Here is a 15,542-nt window from a genome sequence, read left to right as displayed (position 1 = left end):
CATTGAAGATGGCATGGAAAACCCATGCTTCAGTGGACTTCTGACCATGGGTATAGGTATTTCCCTGTTAGTGCAGATAATATCTTCTTGTACTTCTAGACTGTGTTTGAGCAATACTTCCTAGAAAATATAATCAATATGCTAAAGGCTTTCTACTGGTTCTTTTAATGTTTCATGAATCTAATAAGATTAATTTTGTCTTGACCTAAAACTATAATTTCAGTTTTCTGTGCAACTTCCAGGTGGGGGAAATAAGCAAAAGTTCTGCAACTTATTGTCTTCAAGAGTTGCCTGGGGTGCTGAAGAGTTAAGCAATTTGTCAATAGTGCCACAGCCAATTAATATGGGTCAGGAATAGTTTTTCAATCTAGGTTGTCCTGAGTCCTAAGTACCTACCAGTGTTGCTGAACTCAAATGGAAACAGGGGCCACTCAACCATATGTAAGGATCTCTACAGGTCACATATTGAGTTAGAAAACCATTTAATAATAACATTATTACTAGACTATAGTCCTCTGAGTTAGATGGGTAGTACAAGTATTATTTTCATGAACATTTCTACTTTATATGAGAGGAAACTAAGCCAGGTGAGATTTTTTATTAATACATTCAACACATTAAAATTGGATAGGAACTACTTTTTGACCTGGTTCATGCTGTTCTAGGAAGTGTGGTGGGCTGTGTGTTTGAGACCTCTGTCCTACACACCATGTTGCCGCTATAAATTTTAATAGAGGTAAATGTGAAGTCCTATAGTTGGGCTCAAAAAATCAGCTTTGTACAAATATAAGATGGGAGAAATCCGGCAAGACAGCTATTTATGGGAAAAGATCTGATGGTTTTGCTGGACAGCAACCTCAGCATGGGTTAACAGGATAGATCTTGAGCCGCATTACTTATTGGGATGCTTATTTATTCTGTATATAGTTATATAGAGAGCTTAAATACATATTGTTTTGTTCGTTAGGATGTAAGCTTCTTGAGAGGAATCATCTGTCAAAAACAGATAAGTATGGGAACGTGTTATTTGTATGTAGACTACACACATGTGTATGTACACATACATGTATGCGTGTAGACACGCACACACAACATAATATGTACACGTGAGCATGTAGGCATATGCACGCATCCCTGTTAACATAAATATACATACATGTAGATTATACACATAAACATATACGTACGTGTACAGATACACATGGGTATGTATATGTGCCTGCAATATAATATATGCATCTCAAGTAACATAAATACACACACACTACTATATACACCGCATACATATGTATGCACAAACACATGTACATTCTATGTGCACATACAATATTACACACATACACAGTGGATTAGATGCTCTCTAAAACCCCCTCTGGAATCCCTGGCTCCGCCCTGACACGCTGCTGAGTTTTCCATCAGGCCATGGACTCCAGCTCTCCTTCAGGTTGCCATCTGTAAAATGGGGGAGCTGGGCGGGCCGGCTTTTAAGGATGCTTCTGGCCCCGGAGCTAGCCCTCCAGACCCGGACCCGCGAGGCCAGGAGCTGACCGAGGCTTGCGCGGCTTCTTGCCCGAGAAGACGCGGACTTCACGGGAGGAAGGACGCGTCGGTGACGAGAGGGAGCGCGGCCGGTGCTGATAAGAGACCCAGCCCCGAGCAACACCCTCCCGCGGCACACACTCCGGGCAGTCCCTCAGTGCTCCTTCCCCGGGGCAGGGGAGGAAATCCCCGGAGCTATTTCAATTACATGGATGACTGGGGAGCGCTTCGGTGTAAGTAATAGAGCCAGCTCCGGATTGACAGGTGGGGCTCCCCCCTCCCCGGGACTATTTAAATAGGCACATTGACCTTCGCAGGGTGAGACACTAATGCAGGTGTTAACCCTAGTGCCGCTCACTCAGGCCTGTCATTAGCACTTACGCCCTTGACAGGTGTTTTCTGTTGCTCCGGGAGGAAGGTCAGGACCTCCGAGCTGCTGAGTTCCCCTCCCCGAAGGCAGCACTTCAGGGCTGGCACCCGGCCAGGCTGCGATCGGCCTGGTTTGGCCTCGGTGCAGGGCTGGGGGTGGGGAGGGGAAAGCCTGGCGCGAGCTTCCCACAGCTAAGCAAAAACACTTAGGTCCATTGTTCTCCCACCAGAGAAAAAGGGTCCTTTTCTTCTTTACCTCCTGGGGTCTTTTCAAAAGGCTGCGGACAGGGACCGGGGCCTCTCGGGGTGTGGGAGCCGAGGAAGCAGGAGGGGCGGACCACAGGTTGTGCGACCCCCACTCTGAGCCCCCCCAGTCCGGAGACTGGCGTCCCAGAACCTCACTGGCTGGAGATGCTATAAAACCTCGGGAACTATCCTGAAGCCCCGGGCCTCGGGCGGAAGAGGAGGCCCCGAGGGATCCGGGGGACTGGGTGATCGGTGCCAGATTACTCAAAAGCACGAGGCAAGAGACCCCCAGGACGGTGGAGGTGCAAGGAACCTTAGCACCTAGCCTGGCGCAGAGAGCGGGGCTTTTGGAACAGGGACTCAAGCCCCAGGCCTGCTGCGAGATCTTGGGATCTCATTTAACTTTTTTTGGAAATGCTAAATTTCAGCTAGAGGGTAGTAAAAATAAAGGTATAATTATTTTCTAAACCAAGTTCGAAGATTCTCTGAAATCTCTCTATGGTCCATGGACTCCAGGTTAAGAATCCTCCCTCTGAGTTCTTTTAGCTCAAAATCTGTGATTTTATAGAAGATGGGAACCTGGAATGATAGAAGGGTCATGAAATCGTTGGAAGGTACTTCATGCCACCTAATCCTATATCCTCATTTTACAGATGAGATGCTGAGGATCGTTGGGGAAGAAGTGACTTGATATGAGAGGACCTAGAATTGGAAAAGACCTTCTGGAGATCATCTAGTGATGGGATCAAGAATTGGAAAGGGTCTTAAATATCTACGCCAACTCCCTCAATTTATCAAGGAAGAACTAGATTTAAAACTCTGTTTGACTTTATTGGGAATGTCTTCAAGCACAGCTGTGCCTACTGACTGATAGCTCTCTGCTTCTCACCAGGTAAAAGAAGGAATTCTCAAGGTTTAAGGTTACATATATTCTAGCCGGCTCGTGGTTCATGCTGGAGGAGGGATGCTGAATCCTAGACTCCCAAGTTATTCACTAAGCATTCACATGTATACAGTCCTAATTGCTGATCAGAGAATCTCTTGTTTAGCTCTTATGGCAAAGGGGGGGACCCACCCAAGCTGAGTTGTTGAGACCTCCTGTAGAAGTAGTGCAATGAGTTCTTTGGTTCCATATACTCCTGGAAGACCCAAAGGAAAGACAAATTCTTTAGGTAATATGGAGAGATCATGATGAGGTGAACGGGACTCAAACTCTAATTTGGACACTTATTTTGTTGTATAATCCTTAGAAAGTTATGGAACTTCTCTAATCAGGTTTCTTCCTCTACACAATACCCCAGTAGAATATAAGCTCTTTGAAGATAGGATTTGTTTCTTGCATTTCTTTGTTTTTTTATTCCCAGAGCTTGGCATGAAATAGGCAATGAGTAACTGCTGAATGGAACTTAATAGAATTAAAATGGAGATGCAGTATCTGCCTTACAGGGTATTTGCTGTAGTGAAAATATTTTGCTAACCTTAAAGTGCTATAAAAACATGAGTAATGTTAAAGCCATAGCTTTGCTACCAACCAACTATTTGACCCTGATCAAGTCATATTGTCTCTGAGGCCTAGTTCCCTCTTCTAAAATATGGATAATATTTGAAATACTTACCTCAAGGGTGTTGTGAGAATCAAATGAGATAATGTTTGCAAGTACTTTAAAAGTGCATATATAAAATGGAATTATTGTTATTTCAAAGAAGATAGAAGAAAAAGACAATACTAAATCCAAAGGAATAAATCCCTAATGGTAGAATTTGAAGTTATCAGCAAAGGAGATTCAGGTTTTGAGGAAGGCCCTGGAAAAGATTCCTTCTTTCTCCCACCCTCCAACTCCTTCCCTCTACCTTTCCTTCTTTCTTTCCCTTCTTACTTTCTTCTCTCCCTGCTCCTTCAGAGCATTGTACTACAATACTGAAAGTGGTACAAAGTATAGAGAAGACATTATCTCTGGTCTTATGAACATTTATTCCAATACAGATGGCTTAAATAAAAATAAGTTCAATGGTGAGGTCCAAATGACCCTTTGGCTCTGAGATTCTACGATTTATGGGATAATTTTAGTCAAAAGACTTCCTAGTTCTTCTAAAACCATCCATGTAACAGTCTACTAAGCTATGGATAAAATATGGCCTGGTAATGGTCTTTGTCACTTTACAAACATAAAATTCAATAGAATGTAAGCTTCTTAAGGGGAAAGGACTATTTAGTATTTATCTTTGTGTCCACAGAAACTAGTGCTGCATCTTTTACCTAATAGTCACTTAATGAATGTTTGTTTAATCGAAGTGAATTGAATGTTGTTTTTCATGTCCTGAAGGCCATTTCTGAGAAGTTCCTTCTCTACTTAATTTCCTAGAATTATGCCTTATGATTTGCATACTCACCCTAGGGTTGCCTAGCCAGGATAGTGCATTCTCATACAGAGCCTAGAAGAACAAGAAGGGAGAAATGAGCCAAGTTTCACATTAGTCATAGGAGCATAATAAACCCATCAATCACACCTGTTCAACTAAGGCTGTCCAGAAAATAGGATCATGTGTTGGGGCTATGGCATGGAAGGATGAGTAAATGTGCTACCCAAGAATCATATGGCCTTTCCTCTCCATTCCCGATTATGTTTCTCCTGGTATGGGTCCCAAAGGAGAAAGCAGCATAATCCTTGGCCCCACTCAGACCCTCACCTTGACAACATCACCCAGAAACCTGCTCTCCCTTTTGAGGTTGACATTATCCAGATATGGCTCCCGATCCTGGTAATAGTGGTAGTTAACTACTGGATCCCAGGTCATTCTTTTTTTAACTTGAAGGATTCAATACCTACTTCAGTTTTCCTCCCTGACCTAATCCCTGACTTCTTATACTAGGAGATTTCAATGTTAATATAATAATATATAATATATAGAATTATATAAATATATAATATACAATTATATATAATAAATAATATAATAATGCTAAATAAACCTATTATTTGTACTCATCATTGCCTCCAGTCTCCCCACCTTGTGCTTGCTCTGGCTTCATTTTCTTTATCCTTTTCCAGTGTTGATCCTACTGTTAACAAAGTCAATGTCATGCTGTTCTCTAATGTTAAATCCCTTGACCCCACCTTCCCCTTGTGCTATAGCCATACATGAAAGCCCACCCCTGGATGACAGCCTCTTGTCCTATATACAGATTGCTTAACAGAGCTGGAAAAAGTCAATAGAATGCAACTGACTGGGTCTACTATAAATTTTTATTTTCTGATCTCAATAGGGATCTCACAGTAACAAAGTAATTCTTTCACTACTTCTTAATTGATTCTGTATTGAACTCTCCATAGCTGTTCCAAACCTACTCATCTCTCCTAAAACTTCTTCCCCCCACTGCTTTTCAGCAGATCTTGTTTTATAATTTTCTGAGAATATAGAGACAATTAATCATGAATTCTCTTCTCCCACCAACTCCTTTTGATAGCATTATCCAATCTCCTATCCATCACTTCAGTCTCTAATGAAAAGGCTCTTCTCTCAAATCTTCAATTAATATTTTATATTCAATCTGCCCCCATTTCTCTGAAAGATTGCCTCCACACTCATTCCTCCCCTCCCCAATTGTATGTTCATTCTTTGTTAGCTAGCTATAAGAATGCAAGAATCTTCTCTATTTTTGGAAAAAAAAAAAAAAAAAAAAAACCAATCCTCACAACCCTCTCTCAAACTGCAATCCTTTATGTTGTCTCCTTTTCACTGTCAAACATCTAGAAAAAGATGTCTATCCTAGTAGCCTTTACTTCCTTTCTTCAATCATTTTTCAACTTCTTGGAAACCTAGTTAGAACCGTACATAGTTATCCCCACATTGTGACTTTCCCCATCGAGGTGTTGATATATCATGGGCCAGCTTAAAAATTAGATAGGATTTTTTTTTTTTTTTTTGCAGGTTTTGTAGAAATCACAAATGTCACTGAAAAGTTTACAAACTCAGAAAAAAACTTAAAATAAATGTATATATTGTAAAATCTCAACATTTTATCTTTTGATTTTCTAATAATTCAGACTTCTTCTTTGGTATGAAGGAAGCACCAAAACATTTTACACAGATTTTCTAGATCACAGGGACACCATGCTCTTACATCCCTTGAAGTGGAAGGAATTAGTATAAATTCAACTGAAACTTCTTTCTCCAAAGTTACCCTTTAATTGATCAATCTGATTCCCCTCCTCAGTCCTTAACCTTCCTTGACTTCTCTGTAACATTTGGCACTACTAATCATCCTCTCTTCCTGGATAATTTCTTTAGTTTTTTTTTTTTTTTTTCTCACATTTTTCCTTTTCTTTTACCTTTCTGATTGCTCTTTCTCAGGCTTCTTTGCTAGGTCACTATACATATTCTGCTCTATGGCTATGTCTGAAAGCTCTCACCTTATCCCCTTTCCCCTCCCCTTCCCTTCCTTCCCCTTCCCTTCCTTCCCCTCTCCTCTCCTCTACCTCTCCTCTCTTCTACCTCTCCTCTCCTCTCCTTCCCTCCCTTCCCTTCCCTTCCTTCCCTTCCCTTCCCTTCCTTCCCTTCCCTTCCCTTCCCTTCCCTTCCCTTCCCTTCCTTCCCTTCCTTCCCTTCCTTCCCTTCCCCTTCCCTTCCCTTCCCTTCCCTTCCCTTCCCTTCCTTCCCTTCCCTTCCCTTCCCTTCCCTTCCCTTCCCTTCTCTTCTCTTCTCTTCTCTTCTCTTCTCTTCTCTTCTCTTCTCTTCTCCTCTCTTCCCTTTTCTCTTCTTTTCTCATCTCTCTCTCTCTCTCATATCTCTGTCTTTGTCTCCTTCTCACTCTGTCTTTCTCTTTGTCTCTGTTTCTGTCTCTCTTATTTTCTCTCTCCCTCATTAGCTCCCTGGGTTCGGTTCCCTCTATATAAATGACTTTCAAATCTATATATCCAGCCCTCATGTGTATCCTGAGCTTTAGTCCCAAATCACCAATTTTCTATTTAATATTATCTCAAACCAAAAATATTGAAAAACTGGGAGCTGGCTTCAACTTCTTAGTCCCTCTGACCCCACAAATCCAACCAGTTACCAAATGCTATTGATTCTACTGCCAGGACATTTTTTTTTTTTTTTTTTAACATATGTATCTTTCTATCCTCTCAAATGGACATCACCTAAGTTCAAACCCTCATCATTTCTGACCTGGATTACAGCAAAAATGGTGTCCCTGGTTTAAGATTTTTCCTTCTCCAAACATTCTCCATATAGTTGCCTAAATGATTTCTTAAGCACATTTTGCTATAGTGGTTAACCTTTACATCTAAGATTAAATCCAAATACTTGTATTTGGCATTTTAATCCTGCATAAAACGTATTTCTGACCTACCTTTCAGCTATTATACATTAACCCCCTTAATGTACTTTTAATCCAACCACATTGGCCTTACTTTTCCTCACCTACAACATTCCACTTCCCATTTCCCTGCCTTTCTACCGGTTATCTCTATGCCTGGGATTCATTTCTTTCCTACTTTCATTGCCTAGAACTCTAGTTTCATCCAGTGATCAGATCAAATGCTACATTTGACACTTTCCCTACATGAAACTTTTCCTGATTTCCAGGTCCTAGTGCCTGTTTTCCCAAAATATCTATTTTCTCCCTCATAGAATGCAAACTTTAAGAAGTTTCTTCCCTTCCTCCTCTCCTTTCCTTTTCTCTTCCCCTTTCCTCTTCCTTTCTCCCCTCTCTTTCTCCCAACCTTTTTTTTTTTTTCCCTTTTCCCCTTTTGCCTCCTTTTCTTTTTCCCCTCCTTTTCCTTTCCATTCTCTATTAGAATTCTTGATTTCCTTTAAAGCTCAACACAAACTCTATTCCTTTCATGAGACCTTTCCTCATTCTCCAAACTTCTAGTTCTTCATTCTCAAAATTATCTTATGTTAATTATTATATGTATTTGTTAATGTACGTGTTGGTTTCCTAAATACAATATAAGCTCCTGGAGGGCAGGAACTAGTTAATTTTTGTCTTTGTATTCCCAGCAGCTAATATAGTGCTGTGTTCCTAATAAATGTTTATTGATTGTTTAATTTCCTAGAGTATTATGTTTAAATCAGCTATTATGCTTGGAAATTCTAGAGTCCAGTAGAGTGGTAGGCTTATCACTCCTTAATAGATGTTTCATGACAGACTACATTCTTGAAATTATGCCTTATTTATTTGCTTCTTGATTATATGCTATGTAAACTCTGAGTACAATATCCAAGCATACTTTTCTGCTTCTGTTGAGAATCAACTCCATTATGCCAAGGTTATCTGACAAGGACTCGCTGAAATATAGCAAGCTTAAAAAAGAAGAAGGGCTTGTCACTGTTTGGTGCTTGAGAGCTGGATTTTGATTGAATATTTAAAAATAAAGCATTTATTAAGCACTTACTGTATGCTAGGTACTAGGCTAAGTTCTGAAAATACAATTTCAATCAAAAGGAAATATGATCATTTCCCTCAAGGAGTTTTTGTTCTGATGGGAAAGAAACTCATGGGGGAAAGGGAAGAAAGAAAATAGAAATGTAGTCAAGAGAGATTGGAGCTGAATTGTTTGAGATGTGAGCATAGTTGGTATGAACACTTCCCTAAATGGAGATTCTGATGAGGAATTTACCGATTAGAGGAAGAAGCTCTAGAAGTTAGAGGTATCATCAGTACCAGAAAACAGCTGGGTCAGAGATGGGACATTTAATACAGAGATTCAGGGCCTGAATGAGGTCAGGAAGTAAATTTGCAAATTCCTTGGCAATAAATTGGTGCTTGTCCTCTTGGTATTTCATGCCTAGTACAAAGGATTACCCAGATCTTGAGGGGTCAAATAAATGATTTCCTTTAAAAGAATAATCTAAGGATTATTTATGTTAAGGAGATATAAGCAGTCATCAAAGAAGTTCCCTCAGATTTCAAAAACTCACAAGTCCTAAAATTGTCTCTATATATTCCTTGTCCAGGGACTCATGGCTGGGTCCAAGGTCATTTTGTTTGGAGACAAAGCTAATTTAAGCTGCTGCATTCTTTGCCATAAAGTTTTGGCTCAAAACAATATTGGGTCAAGTTATGAAAATATAGTGTTTAACTCAAGCTACTCTAAATCCACTACTGTCCTGGTCCGCAAAACTGCTGTCCCATAGAGAGAACCAGAGCTGAGAAATACAGGAAATAGAATTTAACTAACACTTCAGCTTTAATGCATATGTGCAAATTACCAAGATGAAGGTGGGACTCCTCAGATCCAAAGTTGTTTCTGAACAGGATTAGGTGAATGGCTATCAATGCCAACAAGTGGTCAAATTTAGAAAACGTTTACATGAATTATGTTGTGGGGCAATTACTTTACAAACCTTAAAATTTAAGACAGGAATTACTATTATTGAGATAGCTAGGTGGTGAAAAAGAACACTGGGCCTGGAATCAGAAAGACCTGAGTCTCAATCTCAGACCCTTACTAGCTATGTGACCCTGAGCAAGTCATTTAACCTGTTTGCCTCATTTTCCTCAATTGTAAAGGGGGGATAGGAATAGCATCTATCTCACAGGATTATTTTGAGGTCTAGTGTCTTATTTCTTTCCCTTTCCTTTCTTGAACTGCTACTATGGAATCATAGGTGGTCAATATACTCCAAAATGTGGTAGTTCATTTGCAGGATCATATATTATAAGAAACCTTTAGAAATTATCTAGTCCATCATTCTTAAACTTTTTGATCTTGGGTTCCCTATATATTCTTAAAACTAATTGCAGATCTTCCAAGGAACTTTAATTTGTGAGAGTTATAACTATTGATATTAGCATGTTAAAAATTAAAAGATCTACATTATTATCAAAAGTGTTTTGACATGGCAGATACCTTGAAAAGAGTTTGGTGATTCTCAGGAATCTCCAGACCAGACTTTGAGAACTACCAATATTACCCCATCTAGCCTTATCATTTAATAGGTGACAAAATTGATCCAGAGACGTTTGCCCAAGATCATAGGAATAGTAAGTAGAAAGAATAACCAGGAGCAGTTAATATAATAAATAATACAATTATAATGTGTATACTTATTAAAATCATCTCTATATATGTATATAACTGAACTCATTAGTAGATTATTAGAGAAATTCTTTGCAAATGTTAGATAATTTGACTTATTCTCTGGAGAGAGTATGAAGGAAGTGGCCATCCTTTCTTAACCTCACTTACTAAAGATCATATCTAGGCTCATTGAGTTAATCTCTGGGCAGCTGTAAATTTCTGCCAATCATTAAGAAATCACATTATTATAAGTTGTATATATGGCTAAGTACAGATTTGCCTTTATGAAAGTTGTGGTAGAATTGTGGTTTGTAAATGTGAATCAAGTGGGGAGCAAAATACCTGGGCTGTGCTCCCTTGTGTAAACTAAGGAAACATAATTAACTCCCATAATGATGAACACTTACTCTCTGATGGTTATAAGTATAGAATTGCCCATGAGATCCTTTGATAAAGTGCTAGATAGTGTTTGCCTCTTCCTTTAATTCCAGCATGCTCTCTGTTCCCTGTTCCTCTACAGTATCTTAGATGGAATGTTATGTATCACCTGACTGAGTGGCCATTGGTTAAAGTTCATAGGATTTAAAGCTAGAAGAAATCTTAAATTGTATCTAATTCCTTCATTTTACAGATAAAGGAACTGGGGTTATTTGTTCAAGATCACATAGAGAGTAAGTTAAAGAGAAGGGTTTGAATTCTGGTCATAGAATTATAGTGTAACATATGCTATAGATTTAATCTCCCTTCCTACTTGGAGTAGCAGTATGAATTCCAGAGGGCAGAAACTACATCTCCCCTCAAAGTTCTAGGGGTAGCACAGGTGAGTCAGAGGGTAGGTGAGTATCTTTCTGGTATTATAACTAATGTGTGTCCCCATTGATTATCAGTTGATAGCAATTAGTCAGCCAGACTTAATTATTTTTTCAAAAGGGCAATTATTAAGGTTCTATAATAAGAACAATTGATACAAAAATATCCCCCCATCTCCAAAGTACACAAGGACATACAGAGTTGAGGGGAAAGTGGGCTCAAGATTATATGTGGCAGAGGGGGTAAATCACAAAGGGATGTCCTTTTGATGCAGACCTCAAGACATTCTCATTAGTTAGGAAGGAGCTTTTCTGCTGAGATCTTGTAGAGTCTCTTAGTTGCCTTTCTTTAGTATGGAAAAGTTCTTATATAATAAGAGTGGGGGAAAGAGGATATTTATTCTTCAGCTGCTGTCTCCCTACTGTCTCTTCAAGAAATCATGGAAAACATTCACCATCAGTAGAAAGAAAGATGATTTCCAAACCTTCTAGCTTCACTAGGACATTTTAGGATTTGACAGAAACTGTCTCTGGCTACAATCAAGAAAGCACCCATCCACACCAGGGCCCCATTGTCAGGGTTAGGCTTAAGAGGATAATCTGGAAGGAAAAAAAATAATAAACATGTCTTGGAACACTCAGTTTATACTCAGGTCCCAAGGTAGGCACTGTCCCCATTTACTTCAGACCTGGGGACATGGCTAGGATGTTGATAAAAAAGTTCAAATCCTTTGGCACAGGGTCCTCCTCTGTAAAGATATCGGTTTCTCTCCTTCTCTTAAGTAATTCCTCCTAGGTAGAGGGGTTGGATGACCCCATCTCAGCTATTGAACTATAAGATGTTCATATCCCCAATTTCAAACTAACTTGCTAGTTTTATATGAGTTTCAAAGGACATGACCAAGTCTTTTCAACCAACCAAAATAAACTAGCTATATAGCATTACCTCATTTCATCCAATGGCTTTCCAGGTCTTTAAAATGATCCAAGATTTTTTTAAACCTTATAGAAAATCTTTGATTGATTCAGTAAAGATATCAAGGCTTTGTTTACGGATCGATTGACTTCATGTAAATGTTCTCATCTGAAAAAGGTATCAGAGCTAAATGGGTGATGGATTGATTTCATTTTCCCCCACCCCCTTTTATTATAACTTATAGATCCAGAGTTGGAAGAGATCTTAGGGATCATATAGTTCAACCCCCTGAACTTATGAACGGGGTAGTTGGATGATTTTCCCATGGTTATGTAGTAAGTCGCTGCTCCAGTATTCTAACCCATATTCTTTGATTACAAATTTAGTACATTTTCCACTGTAGCTCATCAGAATTCTGATTTAAAATGTAGGACTTTTTCCACTTACATCATAATGCTTCTTAAAATACCTTCTTCTTCTTCCTCAAGGTATTGAGTGGCAATGTGGTAATGTGGGTAGAGCACTAGATCTGGAGTCAGGAAGATCCGAGTTCAAATATGACTCCAGATGCTTACACTAGCTATGTGACTGGAAAAATTTCAGTGCATTAAACTGCCCTAGAAAGCAATCAGGCAACCTTTTAAACTTTTCTAGTGTTGAGAGGAAAAGAGGGAGGAGCAAGGAGTTATAGTAACCTTTCTACTCTTCCCCAATCTCTCTCCCTTCCTTCATTCTCAGTGGTGGGTTTGGTCTTCTTGGCTAAGTGGAGATTATAGAATCACAAAATCTTAGAGTTGGGAAGGACCTTAAAAATCATGTATTCTAACTTCTTTATTTTATAGAAGAAAAGACTAAGGTCTCAAGGCGTATGGCACATGCTTAAGACGCACCAGTTAGTAAGATGAAGAGCCATATAATTGTTGAATTCAGTTCTTCTAATTCTAACACACAATTATTAATTTTTTTTCCCTCCCAGATTATCCTCTTATGTTTAACCCTGACAATGGGGCCCTGGTGTGGAGGGGTGCTTTCTTGATTGTAATCAGACACAGTTTCTGTCAAATCCTAAAATGTCCTAGTGAAGCTAGAAGGTTTGGAAATCATCTTTCTTTCTTCTGGTGGTGAATGTTTTCCGTGACTTCTTGAAGAGACAGCAGCTGAACAATAAATATCCCCTTTCCCCTACATTCTTATTATATAAGAACTTTTTCAGAATCATGGACTTTTTGTGCTGGGAGGGATCTTAGAGGTCACTGAGACAATGGACTAGAAAATTTTTTTATAAGTAATGATTATGATAGTAAGAATAAATCATATTTGTATAATGCATTAAGATTTACAAAGCACTTTCCTTACAACAATCTTATGAGGTAGCTGGTACAAATATTATTATTGTTCCCATATTGTTCAGAAAAGTGAGGCTCAGAGAGACTAAGTAATCTGTTCATGGTCACAGTTGTAAGATTTGAATATAGGTTGCATTTCCAAATCTCCCAGAAATTAAATACACACATATATATGTATATGTATACAAGTATATTTCTGTACCCCCACAATTCAATGACATAAGGCACTCCTGGTGAGGAACTTCCTTTGCCAATTTATATGAACTCATCCTCTGTAGCTTATAATCATAAAAAGTTTTCTGTCAGTACTGAGAGAATAAGTGACTTACCCAGGGTCACACAGAACTTGTGTCCTTCCTGATCTTGACTAAGCACAATTTCCATTAAGCCAAATATGTGTAAGTACATAAAAACACACAAATCATATATGTCTGTACACATATGAACATATACAAATGTATGTATCCACTGGAAACCCCCCACTAATTAATCAGATTTTATATTTGGGTAAATGTCAGGTTGATTTCCATAATATGGTACTTGCACTGATGCTTGTATTTCAGACCCAGAAGAGAAAAGGATGAACTAGATGAATTAATGAAACACCTTCCTTGAAGCATCCTAGGCAGATAAACAGCCACTTTTATTTTGTAAAATCTGTAGGAAAAAAAAAATAGGAATGTCTTCAACAGCCCCTTGGGGAACCCATTACAGTGTTTCACAACCCTCTAGCTAAGAAGCTGTTGTTAATGTTTAACCTTAATCCCTCCTGCTGTAATTTAAGGCTCTTTCCTCTTGCTGAGTTCTCAGTGCAAATGGAGAGCAGCTGTTCACCCTCATCATCTGACATCAGCTATTTCTCAAGATGACCCCTATGAGCCAGGCCAGGGTTATTATCCCCACTTTGGTGCATGCAGTAAATATGTATTTATTGGAGAACGCTAAGGCCATAGCCTTGTTTGCTGTTTTCTGTTGAGCAGCTTTGACAATAGCAGGAGGCTTCTTTGCATGTGTGTTTTTGGTTTCAAATTTAAGCTGTCCCCAACATTAGGCCTGCATCCCACAAAAGAGGTTTCTTTGTGCTGATAAGGTATGCACTGATAAATAACACTGACCTTGAGAAAAGAAGGCTTGGGTGGAGGTAGGAGATATATTACAGGTGTCCTCAAGTATTTGAAGGTCTGGCTCCTGAAAAGAGAGATTAGATTTGTTTTGCTCTGCCCCAGAGGGCAGAAGAATGGGTGGAAGTTTCAGAGACAAATCTAGGTTTGATATTGGGAAAAACAGCTTACCAATTAGGGCTATTCCAAAGGAAAATAGGATGTTTTGGGAGATAGTGAATAATTTCCTTTTCCTTGGAGGTATTCAAGCGGAGTCTGGATCTATCTATCTATCTATCTATACATACACATCCTTTTCAATTCATATTTAATAGAATATATTTCAGACATGAATTGAACAGGATAGACACTAAAGGATTCGGTGGCTTTATATTCATAGGCTATTATAAAAAAACAGATTTTTTTTTTGGGGGGGAGGGAATTGGGACTTGATTTTGACTCAGTATGGTTTATTGTTGACTTTTTAAAAAAATTCCCTCTAGTCTCCTAGAGGGCAGGGACTCTATTCTTTAACTTTGTAATGTACCTTCCCTAAACCCCAACAAAGAGAGAGATGAATAAAGATTCATTTCTGTAATGTTTTAAAGTTTGTAAAGTAAACCTTCCCTCATAACATCTTTGAGAGGTAAATTGTCTAAGTATTATTAGTCTCATTTTATGACCAAAAAATAGAGGAGAGGGGAGTTGCTTGAGATTACAAAGCTAGAGACAAAGTAGGATTTGAATTTATTTCTCTCCTAAATCCAAGTCACTAAATCTTAGTGGGTCTTGTTTGTCTTTATTTGGCCTTAGTAGGTCTATTTGTGGAGAGGAGAGTGATTTTATGGATGAGGTTCAGGAAGGTTGAGAAGTTAAACTTTTAGACAACTAGTGAATGGGAAGACTACAGTTAGGATGGTGGAAGAATATTAGAGTAATTGCTGTAGGGTCAGTTAATTCCACTCACTCACTTTACAGAAGACCAAGACCAAGAAGGGTGGAACATCTTATCCCAATGTGCCATCACACAGAAAGCAGGTAGTAGAAGTAAAACTTGAGTGCTAGGTCTCAGACTTTAAATACAGTGTTCTCCTTGACCATAGCCTCCAGTCAAGTTTAGAAAGTCGGACAGCCAAGTTTAGAACTCTTTTCTCCTCTTGGGTTTAGTTTCTGGGAATTTTTCCCAG

The 15,542-nt window shown here is 39.0% G+C and overlaps 1 long non-coding RNA gene across 1 annotated transcript in view; it reads left to right on the top strand.

Annotated features, from left to right (window-relative positions):
- Nucleotides 1-1,404: 1,404 nt before the first annotated feature.
- The window catches only part of LOC116421404, a 37,763-nt gene continuing 23,625 nt past the window's right edge, over nucleotides 1,405-15,542 (top strand). Inside the window, exons 1-2 of the long non-coding RNA XR_004231753.1 lie at nucleotides 1,405-1,772; nucleotides 2,808-3,046. This is a non-coding gene — a long non-coding RNA (uncharacterized LOC116421404). The remainder of the gene's footprint in view (nucleotides 1,773-2,807; nucleotides 3,047-15,542) is intronic.

The sequence above is a fragment of the Sarcophilus harrisii genome, chromosome 2, assembly GCF_902635505.1.
Source record: "Sarcophilus harrisii chromosome 2, mSarHar1.11, whole genome shotgun sequence".
NCBI classification, from domain to species: Eukaryota; Metazoa; Chordata; class Mammalia; order Dasyuromorphia; family Dasyuridae; genus Sarcophilus; species Sarcophilus harrisii.
Note: the sequence above shows the minus strand (reverse complement) of the source record. Positions and strands in the feature narration are given on the sequence as shown.